Source organism: Gigantopelta aegis, chromosome 6 (genome assembly GCF_016097555.1).
Source record: "Gigantopelta aegis isolate Gae_Host chromosome 6, Gae_host_genome, whole genome shotgun sequence".
Taxonomy (NCBI): Eukaryota; Metazoa; Mollusca; class Gastropoda; order Neomphalida; family Peltospiridae; genus Gigantopelta; species Gigantopelta aegis.
In genome coordinates this window covers 69,034,310-69,046,876 of record NC_054704.1, presented here as the reverse complement: position 1 = coordinate 69,046,876, position 12,567 = coordinate 69,034,310, and positions in this window count along the sequence as shown.

The window sequence follows — 12,567 nt, the reverse complement described above, 5'->3', positions numbered from 1 at the left end:
ATATATACCTATATATATTCACATTTTTTATGTTGATTAAACATATTTGTTATACCATGTTATTTTGTTGTGTTACCGTATTTCCTCTAAAATTTCGACCGTTAATTTTTCTACAGCATGTCGGTGCCAAAATACTTCTAAAACTACGACCACAGGCAAATAATTTAAAAAAATTAATTAAAATTTCGACCACCCTTTTTTTCCCCCCCTCTTTTTTTATTTTTATAAGTCTGCTATTAATGTGCCCACGCTTAAGTCTAAGGTGTGTGTGTCTGTGGTGACTCAAATTGGGATAAAAGCAGGGTTTCTGCCAGAGGGGAAAACGGGTATGGCGCCGTACCCAATTTATTTTGCAGATTTTTTAACCTTTTGACAAAATTAATTACTCTTATAATTACTGTATGATTTTCTTAACCTTAACCCTAAATTTAACTCATTTTGTTTCTGTGGAAGGCCCCCATACCCCTTGTTAACTGTGGTTGCAATCAATTCCATAGCGCCATACGCAAATATTTCTTGCGGGAAGAAACACTGAAAAGGGTAATTATAAATGAAATCAAAGAAATTAGAACGGTAGCAAAATTAGTACCTGTATTTAGTAACGTGAAATCAACACACTTTATGGTCCATAAGAGCCAGCAAGACTAAAATGTTCGCTTTGGTTCTTTGATCTCCCAATTCTAAACCGATGTCTGTTTCAAGCTGCAGGTGTGGGGCAATTGGTCATGACAGAAACAACTAATTTTATTAGCAAATATAGGTATTCTCATATTAGTAATTTACGAATAGTTGTCATGCACACGCAAATGGCCGCGAATTAACTGTATCCGCATTGGAATGTATAGGCACGCACGTAAATTTGCCGCATGTAGCCAAAATGTGTGCAAAGGAGGTTTCGGATGTTAACGATACAATTTATATAATTATATAAAACCATATTGTAAAGAACTGTGGGGGAAAATTACAATAAAATACAATACCTCGGTAAGTATAATTTAAAACTTGTACAGAAATCAAAGTGTTTTAAAAACTTTAAAATAAATTTTGGGTGGAATTCGAAAGATTCCAAAACATTTCTGTTGCCAAATATATTGTTTCTTGTCGGCTTCAAATGATTACTCGACCAAAATGTGGCGCACAGTCCGTGTACGCTGACAATGTTCACACTAAGGAGGAGGGAACTTCTTTAAAATAAATGAATGCGTCAAATACTAGTACATGTATGTATGGCCGATTAGAGAACAAAACAAATACTATTTTATCCTTCCTGCACGTATGTAGGAGGGTTGCCACAGAATCGGGTCTAGGATTTTTTTTGGGGGGTTGGGGTTCGTTGGGACGGGATACATCTATGTGTGCTTGCAAACCGGCATATCGATGTTTCCAGTAAAAAAATAAATTAATAAAAATAAAAAGTAAAAGTACTTTGTAGCACAAGAGCAAAGTTTAAACCCTTACTCCCCACTCCTTGTATCACAAACTATATATATAATATAATATATGCAGGTTTTCATTGTAAAAATTTAAGGACTGACATTGCCGTTTTGGATTATGTTAAAATTTATTCTTTACGTAAATAACTATATTTATTTGCATATACTTGTCGGAATATGACGAGTGGAGAATGTAGCGGGACCTGTATATTAATTTGACGAGAATTTGCAAGGCTACCAACATACACATAGAGAATAATACATGAGTGGCCTTTAAAAATACTATTTATCTCACAACGAGTTGTTTTAATGTATCTAACGAGCGAAAGTAAATGGTATCTAATGAACACGAATGTATTATTCTATTTCTTACATATCCTCAAAAACCAGGTTTTAAGCAAATTTTAACATCTTTTTCGACTAAAAATTATTTACAGCCGTTGCATTTGTAGCTGACTTACGCGTCACAGACACATGCATATCACGTTAACTACACGTCACAGTCTAATCGATTTCCATCGTGTTGCCTTTCATTGGATATATGGCATTGGTGACCTGGTCATCACTTAGGAGCAGCCAGTCGTATGTCTTGAAATTGTTAACACACGCACGCGTGTAAACAGGGTATGTGTTATCATAAATAACGCTAACGTACGGTGTTATCACTAACGGGTGTGTAAGAAAGGTCTGTTTTCTGTGAGCGCGCATGCGTACAAATACAAATCTAAAACTAACACGAGAAATTGAAGACGACACAATACTAGTATTACCACAGTGCGGGTGCAAAGTGAAGCAAAGCAGTGTAATATGGAATAAAACAAAACAAATATTACATGAATTAAAAGCTGACCAAGCAGCAAAAGTAAAGCAGTGATTAAAAGGGTCCGGTCGATGTAGGAACTATATCTGAAATGGTGGCTGGGGGAAGGGGGGTCTAGTTGAGGGGGCACAGTTTGTAATTGGGGTGGGTGGGCACAAGCTAGATTTTTATATTATTTAAAAATTAAATACCAGGACAAAACAAACGTGCATTTCGTCTTCATTAGGGACACATGCATAGTACCTCTCTCCTTCCTACAGGCGTGATTGCGTCACACTCGAGACTGAATATTTGTGGAATTAACAGTAGTTGCATGTACAACATGCACTCGTTAAAATTTTTTTTTATTAATAATAATACCGACAGACTTTCCAAAGGTGTTCAGAATTTATTCATAATTGTAGTCTACAATATGTAATTTAGCAAACATCTAAATCAGGTTTTTTTCCCCCTATTAATATTGATTCAGAAGTAAATTACGCTGCATTGTGTTAGCTTCCTTAGCTAGATGAATAATTGCTACCACCCACTGATGTGTAGCCTGCGATTAAGAAATGGGATATGGGACAGTTTACTTAACGGTAAAGCGTGGTTCTTTTTGCAAAAATAAAATATATGTGAATATTATATTAAAATTTAGAAAACAAGCTTGAATTAACATTAAGTAATGGAAACAGCGAATGCTTATACAGCAGTTTGCAAATAACGGAATCGTTTGATTGCCCTCGATCGTCTGGTTTCGGCTAAATTCGAAAATTACGGCCCACTAGCAAAATTAATTTTAATTGAAATGTGGTCGTAATATAGAGGAAATACGGTAAATTCAACACGAAGCATCTACCAAACTTTCATTTGTATGATCCATCGACTAAAAGACACACAGGTAATCATACTTACTTAAAATATTACACAAAACAAAATACATACAACAAAACAACCAAAACTGCAGTTCAAAGAGATATCGCTGTCAATGTCCACCAAGAAACCGATCATCACTACCATACTTGTCATTGAAGGGACTGTCCTGAGTTTGCAGCCATTGTAAGAATTTTTGCAATAATAGTCTTGTTGGCGACTAGTATTTGATACTAAATATATTTTCTTGATTAGAATACCAGTGTCTGTATATCGAATGTGTTTCCGGTCCTATACTAATATTTGTAGCTCTCCGTTTTTACTTTAATTCGTGATATATATTTTTGTCATACGTACGAAATTATTGAGATGTAAAATCCGGTTTGGGCTACTACAAGCATTAGGACTACAACAAACACCTTGTAAATACAGACACTGGTATTTTAAATAAGAAAATGTATTTAATTTGTATGTTACGTCATCGAAAAGGCTCTATTGGTCGGAAACATTTTACAATGGTTGTAAACTCAGGGCTGTCCCTTTAAAGCAAAACGCAGGATATGTCAACATTAAAAGAAAGAAAGAAAGAAATGTTTTATTTAACGACGCACGCAACACATTTTATTTACGGTTATATGGCGTCAGACATATGGTTACGGACCACACAGATTTTGAGAGGAAACCCGCTGTTGCCACTACATGGGCTACTCTTTTATTTGCGCTTCCCACAGCCAGGATAGCACAAACCATGGCCTTTGTTGAACCAGTTATGGATCACTGGTCGGTGCAAGTGGTTTACACCTACCCATTGAGCCTTGTGGAGCACTCACTCAGGGTTTGGAGTCGGTATCTGGATTAAAAATCCCATGCCTCGACTAGGATCCGAACCCAGTATCTACCAGCCTGTAGACCGATGGCCTGCCACGACGCCACCGAGGCCAGTCAACATTAAAAGAAAACTAAAAGATTCTCAGCGGGTACTGTAGTCTATTATCTACACAGCAGAAAGTTAATGGTCACTACAGTCACAGATTAATTCACAAAATAGAGTAAACTGAAATACACAGTCAAAATAAATTCACAGAATTAATTCTGTTAAAAATATGCTTAACAATTATATTATAGATATATTACCATTAGAATTCATTTTGAATTAACATATCAATTGTGTTGGAATACATACTCAACAAAACGTAACACAAGTTTAAGTTTAATACATGATCAACAACTAAAATAAATTCCACTAATATTCACTATTCGACAGTTACTTAATCAACCCTCACAAATTCAAACAATATCAGTTGGAATACATACTCAACAGCCGTCAATACATTACTATAACAGTCATATATACATTTACAGAAAAACATCTAAATCAGTTTTTGTCCCCCTATTAATATTGATTCAAAAGTAAATTACGCTGCACTGTGTTAGCTGCCCAAGCTAGATGAATAAATAGACCGATAGGTAATTGTTATTTACAAGTCCTTACTTGACAGCCAAGGTAAACAATCCGCGTGAAAGTTTTTACTGTTACAGATCAAGTTGCATTGTGATTTACCTATTTTTTCAGTGTTGTGGTCATTTAACTTAGTCTTTCCCACAGGGAACGCCTTTTTTTATTCCTGTCACGGGGATCCTGATTATACCCTAACTGAATAAAACACGATTATCCAAATATCTCTCCTAACTGTATATCTATTAGATCTCTCTGTATCGGGCAGGCTACTACCCGAGTGGCCCGGCTCTAGGAGTAATCAGAGATAAGATCTGATATAAATATATAATATGTAGCACGTTTAGTTCACTAGAAAACACAACAAAACACAATACACTTTAGAATCTGTATTAAATCTAACGCTGACAAATGTACTTGCCGCAGTAGTTAATTAACAACAACAATATAATAACAACCCAGAGCTAATCACTTAATTAGTTAATCACCAGGTGTCTAGTTTACACAACATTCTAATCACTTCACCGCGATACAACACAAACACGTGTGATAATTGAGAAACGCTTCCAGGGGAACTTAATTAATAAAGGAATTACAACTCTATTCCTAACTGGTTAATTTTTAATTAACCTTTAAATACTCATTCAGTAATCTTATAATACAGAATTAATACTGGTACCTATCACAATAAAGACAATAACCTACAGTTTACCTAGGTCCTCTAGGATGACTGGCTACGCTTTAATATTTTAGAACAGTGAAGCCTACAATTTACTTCGTCAGATTACCAGAGACACTGTCTAAATAATATTGGTATAATACAGTATTAAAATATTTAAAGTCACATCAATCACATCAACGTTATACAACAGAGCAGAAAAATATATTTACCAGTCCAGACGGACAACGTTCCCCGGAAGCCTTCCAGTGTTTCTCCCCAATATATCTAAAATCCTATCTATTTATTCAAAAATCTCAGAGACAGCGAATATCGCCTGGGGGCACAAGGTGGTACCTCACCTATCATGTGATATTTCCACAACTCCCAGAGACGGTATATTTTCTTAGATGGCCAGAATTACTGTCGCCAGTTCGCTAGAAATACCCCGGTCGTAAACCGCACTACCGGAGGTATTACGTAACTACTGGCCACATGGCCTCCACAACTGGTATAAGTGCATATTGGGACGCAGCTCTACCGCCGTCGCGCGGGGGTATTACGTAACCAAGCTGCACACGGCCCTTTAAAACAATTAACATCGCCACAGGCGAAAAGATAAGAGCATGTTGCGTCACACACCCCCACCTCAAAAAGGATATTTCCTCTACTCTAGGAATAGGGAAATATACTACATTTAAACAAAACAAAATGTGCGTTAACCGACGCATCTGGGCATTTATAACACATAGTAATAAGGTGACTACCAGTAATCACACTGAGTCTCTGAGTCCCTGGTATACAATAAAATATATAAAAACAAAAACAGAAATCAAGAACGTCAACACATTATCACAACGTTCAACTTCGGGACAGGGCATCAGCGATTACATTGGATGTGCCCTTGATATGTTCAATGGTAATTGGGAATTCCTGCAGAAGAAGACTCCATCTCAAAACTCTCTGGTTGGTGGCTTTCATTCTGTGAATGAAAGTAAGCGGATTATGATCAGTAAAGACAACCACGTGATGCAATGCCGATTTCACGTAGATCTGAAAATGCTTCAGAGCTTGTACCATGGCCAAAGCTTCCTTCTCTATAGTGGAATAGTTCACCTGGTGTTTGTCAAACTTTTTGGAGAAGAAACTTACAGGATGGTCCAGTCCATTTTCGTCTTCTTGGAACAGCACAGCTCCAGCTCCCACGTCACTGGCATCCACAGCCAGCTTGAAAGGCATTCGATAGTCTGGTGCTGCCATCACGGGAGACGAGGAGAGCATCTGCTTAAGACGGTTGAACGACTTCTCGCATTCATCTGACCACTGGAACTTCGATTCCTTCTTTAGCAGCGATGTGATGGGAGCAGCTACCTTCGCAAATTTAGCACAGAAACGACGATAATAACCAGCCATACCAAGAAACCGGCGAACTTCACGACGGTTGGTCGGTGCAGGATACTGGCTAATGCTTAGTGTCTTGGCCTGCAGTGGGGCGACGCAACCATGTCCGACAGTATGACCTAAGTAGGTCACTGAAGCTTTCACGAATTCACATTTACCCAGGTTCACAGTCAAGTTAGCTTTCTGTAGGCGACTGAATATTTGTTGTAAACCTGTTAAATGTTCATCCCAAGTGTCGGTGGCTAACACCACATCGTCCAGATACACACTGACGTTTTCTAAGTCTGATAACACATGGTTGATCATCCTTTGAAAGGCAGCAGGGGCAGTCTTCAAACCAAACGGCATCACTCGAAATTGGAAGAGGCCGTCAGGTTTTATGATCGCCAGAATGTCCTTAGCTTTCTCCGTTAACGGAATGGCATAAAAACCCTTCAATAGGTCCAATTTGGTGATGTATTGAGCGTGTCCAACTCGGTCGATGCAATCGTCAAGGCGGGATAGAGGGTAGGCATCTGCCTTGATGAGTTGATTAACACGACGTAGGTCAGCACACCCCCGAAAACTGTTATCTCCCTTTTGAATTAGTATAACAGGTGATGCCCACTGACTGTTTAATGGTTCCAGAATGTCGTGTTCCAACATGTAATCTATCTCCTTTTTCAGTGCTGCACGTTTTACAGGGTTTATTCGATAGGTATGCTGTCGAATCGGTGTAGCGTTGGGTTCCAAGCGCACATCCTGGATTACGGTATTGGTAACCGTTGGAGAATCCTGACAAATGGAAACATTGTCTTGTATCAGCGTAGTCAGCTCTGCTCGCTGGGGGCTGTCAAGGTGCTGTAGATAAGAACTCAAGTCTGCTAGAATCTGGCTGTTGGTTAACTTGATCTCTGCAGTCTTGACGTCATCACAGGAAATTGAGTGACTCTCGGTAACACTGGAACTATTGGCAGTTTGTCAAAATAACCTTTTAGCAAATTGATGTGACAATACCTACTTTTCCTAGCCCTATCAGGAGTGTTTATCACATACCCTGTGTCATTAACCCGTTTGTGCACAACATAGGGACCGAAATACCGGTTCTGTAATGAACCCCGTTTAATGGGAAGGTACAGCAGCACTTTATCCCCTGGTTTAAATTCCCGACTCTTACCTTCCTATCAAACACTGATTTTATTTTGCTCTGAGCATAGCTCAGATGCTTCCTAGCTAGTTCAGTCGCCTGCCACAACCTATCTCTAACTCTCCCTACATACATCAGCAGGTTTTCGGCATTATCGTTGTCTAACCAACTAACTTTTACCAATTTGAGAGGGCCTCGGGCTGAATGCCCATAGAACAACTCAAATGGGGTGAATCCTAAAGATTCTTGCTTCGCATCCCGTGCTGCGAACAACACGAAAGGGATTGACTGGTCCCAGTCAGTACCATTGTCGAAACAATGGCAGCGGAGCATACTTTTCATGCTCTGGTGGAAACGTTCTATTACGCCCTGGCTGTCAGGGTGGAATGCAGCAGAACGAATCTGTCGTATATCTAACACAGACAGTACTTGCTGGATTAACTTGCTCATGAAGTTCGTACCCCGGTCGCTTTGAATTTCACCTGGTAAACCCGTATACGTGAAGTATTTAAGCAGCGCACTAGCTACAACAGATGCAGTAACCTTCTTTAAGGTAATCGCCTCTGGAAAACGCGTAGTTAAGCACATAATTGTTAATAAGAATTGGTTGCCTGAACGCGTTTTCGGTAATGGCCCCACGACATATATCAATACTTTTCAAAAGGCTTCCCCAACTATGGGAACCTTCTGCAGGGGATAGGGAGGAATTTGCTGATTTGGTTTCCCCACAACCTGACACACATAACATGACATACAATGCTTACTGATATCTGCAAACATTCCCCTCCAATAAAATTCTGAGGGAAGTTTACTATGAGTCTTCTTCCACCCTAAGTGGCCAGCAAACACGTCCTCATATGCTAACAATAACAATGACGGACGGTACTTAGAGGGCACCACAATTCTACATCTTGTCACACATTCCTCACTATCAGGCACAACCTTCTCCACACTCTTATTCATTAATACTCCCTTGTCCATATAATAATCTGACACCTGATCCTCCATATCACCCTCAATTAACAATGTAGTGCGAGCTGCCAACAAATTTGGATCAGCCCCCTGCTCTAGGATTAACTCTTGTCTATTACAAGGTAAGTCCCCTCTATCAAACACAAGTGGTTCATTTCCCCTCTGCGGGAGGTCAACAGGTTCCACCACATTTAGTTCCTCAGTTGACTTATCTACCATTTTACTGATAACCTCATCCACTCCAATTTCATGGCTCACACACGTATCAGACAAATCACAATTTTCCTCTGGGTCTCGTTCTACCCTTCTGGCCATAGCCCTAGTCATTACACACGCAGGATATCTAATCTCATCAACCTCACACTCTTCTATTGGTAAAAAACTGTCTTCAATTAACAATTTGTCACCTTGCGACTGGCAACACTGACTAGTCAAATCGTTACCCAACAAAACTCCTATATTTTCAAAAGGCAAGTCCTTCACAACACCCATAATGACTGGTCCCGTCACAAACTTCGAACACAAGAAAACGTTATGTAACCGGACAAACATATTTTCCCCAGTAACTGAGGTTAAGGACAAACTACGTCCTGTATCTGAATTTTCAATACCAGCTAAACAATCTCACGTTATAAAAGACTGGCTACACCCTGTATCTCGATAGATTGATATTGCCTTAGGACTCAGCTCTTGTTTTACATCACAAACCATACCAGTGGACACATACGGGTTTACTTTCTCTGCCATGGGACTAACCATTAACTCTCTCGCTATCGAAGCTGACCTCACTAAACCGACCACTTGCGCATTATCGCGTTTCCTTTTAAAACAGTCCCCGACAAGATGGTTATCCTTTTTACAGTAACTGCAATGTGGACGAAAAGTTCGTGCATTGGCTGATAATGCAGGTTTATCCTTACTTTGCCCACCAGGTGCATTCCTTGCCTGACTAGCTGACCAACTAGATGACTCTCCCCGATAGTTACCTTCCCGGGAAAAACCTGGCTGAAATTTCTTCTTATCACCCTGTTGTATAGAGCTACCCTGTACTGCCTGAGCTTTGTGTATTAACACGTAATCATCTGCCGCTATGCCTGCCTCCTCTATTTTTTGGATATCACGATCCTCTAAATGAATACGTAAGCTAACTGGTAATCCATTTTTAATCTCCTATAAAATCAACAATTCCCGTAACTCGGTATATGACCCTACCTGATGAGAAACCACCCATTTATCAAACATCCCTGCCTTCTTAGCCACAAACTCACTATAAGACTGGCCCTGCGTTTTTATCAACTCGCTATAATGTAAACGATAATCCTCAGGTCGCAACTCATAAGCCCTCAACACTGCAGACTTAAATAGGTCGTACTGACTTGCTCGCTCATCACTCATTGAATTATAAGCTACGCTAGCCTTCCCCTTAAACTTAGACACGGCTAACAATGTCCACTTAGACTGAGGCCAATTTAGCTGCTTGGCGGCCCGTTTAAAAAGTGGAAAGAACATATCTACCTCCTGGTCGTCAAATACAGGCACTGATCTATAAGCCTCCGACATGTTAAACCCATTTCCTGCCTCTCGTCTAACTTCTTCAGTATTCAACTTTAACTCATGTTCCACTTTTAATTTTGCTAACTGGAATTCTCTCTCCCTCTCTTCTCTTTCTCTCTCTCTATCCCTCTCTTTTCTCTCTCTCTCTCTCCCTCTCTTCTCTTTCTCTCTCTCTCTCTCTCCCTCTCTTTTCTCTCTCTCTCTCTCTCTCTCTCTCTCTCTCTCTCTCTCTCTCTCTCTCTCTCTCTCTCTCTCTCTCTCTCTCTCTCTCTCTCTCTCTCTCTCTCTCTCTCTCTCTCTCTCTCTCTCTCTCTCTCTCTATCTTCTCTCTCTCTCTCCCTCTCTCTCTCTCTCTCTCTCTCTCTCTCTCACTCTCTCTCTCTCTCTCTCTCTTCTCTCTCTCTCTCTCTCTCTCTCTCTCTCTCTCTCTCTCCCTCTCTCTCTCTTACACACCTCTCTCTCACCTCACTCACACCTCTCTCTCTCTCTCTCTCTCTCTCTCTCTCTCTCTCTCTCTCTCTCTCTCTCTCTCTCTCTCTCTCTCTCTCTCTCTCTCTCTCTCTCTCTCTCTCTCTCTAATGCACGTTCTTCTCTTTCGTACTCAAGTTTTTTTTAAAGCTAACTGTTGTTCTACACTTAACTCATTTATCTCTATCTCTGGCACAATCTCACTGTCTTCCATAACAGGCCTATCACCAAAAACTTCCTGGATAATAATTGTTTTTATATCATCTAATGTTTTAGCTGATGTTAACTCAATTTCTCGCTCACTCGCGATTTCAACTAATTCGGCCTTACGCGCTCGCTTAATCTCCACTACACTGAGCGTAGGCCTATCCAGCAAATTCTTATCCATGTTTAGGTATGACGCACTTATTATTATTTTTTAATGTGAACAACGTTGCTACTTCTAGTTAATTTGTAAAAATAATTTATAAAGCCCTCATTTACAAACAATACTTTTTAAATATGCATGTCCCGTTTCAGATCCGGGACGAGCACCCCAGTTTTTATTCCTGTCACGGGGATCCTGATAATACCCTAACTGAATAAAACACGATTATCCAAATATCTCTCCTAACTGTATATCTATTAGATCTCTCTGTATCGGGCAGGCTACTACCCGAGTGGCTCGGCTCTAGGAGTAATCAGAGATAAGATCTGATATAAATATATAATATGTAGCACGTTTAGTTCACTAGAAAACACAACAAAACACAATACACTTTGGAATCTGTATTAACTCTAACGCTGACAAATGTACTTGCCGCAGTAGTTAATTAACAACAACAATATAATAACAACCCAGAGCTAATCACTTAATTAGTTAATCACTAGGTGTCTAGTTTACACAATATTCTAATTACTTCACCGCGATACAACACACACACGTGTGATAATTGAGAAACGCTTCCAGGGGAACTTAATTAATAAAGGAATTACAACTCTATTCCTAACTGGTTAATTTTTAATTAACCTTTAAATACTCATTCAGTAACCTTATAATACAGAATTAATACTGGTACCTATCACAATAAAGACAATAACCTACAGTTTACCTGGGTCCTCTAGGATGACTGGCTACGCTTTAATATTTTAGAACAGTGAAGCCTACAATTTACTTCGTCAGATTACCGGAGACACTGTCTAAATAATATTGGTATAATACAGTATTAAAATATTTAAAGTCACATCAATCACATCAACGTTATACAACAGAGCAGAACAATATATTTACCAGTCCAGACGGACAACGTTCCCCGGGAGCCTTCCAGTGTTTCTCCCCGATATATCTAAAATCCTATCTATTTATTCAAAAATCTCAGAGACAGCGAAATCGCCTGGGGGCACAACGCGGTACGTCACCTATCATGTGATATTTCCACAACTCCCAGAGACGGTATATTTTCTTAGATGGCCAGACTTACTTTCGCCAGTTCGCTAGAAATATCCCGGTCGTAAACCGCACTACCGGAGATATTACTTAACTACTGGCCACATGGCCTCCACAACTGGTCTAAGTGCATATTGGGACGCAGCTCTACCGCAGTTGCGCGGGGGTATTACGTAACCAAGCTGCACACGGCCCTCTAAAACAATTAAGAGTATGATCCGTCACACATACTATGGAATTTACTACAGGCTATTTATTTCAAGCCGATTGTTTTCTAAATTGCACACAAAAATCTTTTTTTGTTGTTATTTCCAAAACATTTACGTTTCTTTTTACGTCAAACCAAACTAAAATTATTTACAAAAAAACAAACAAACAAAACATTTTTGTAGGCGGAT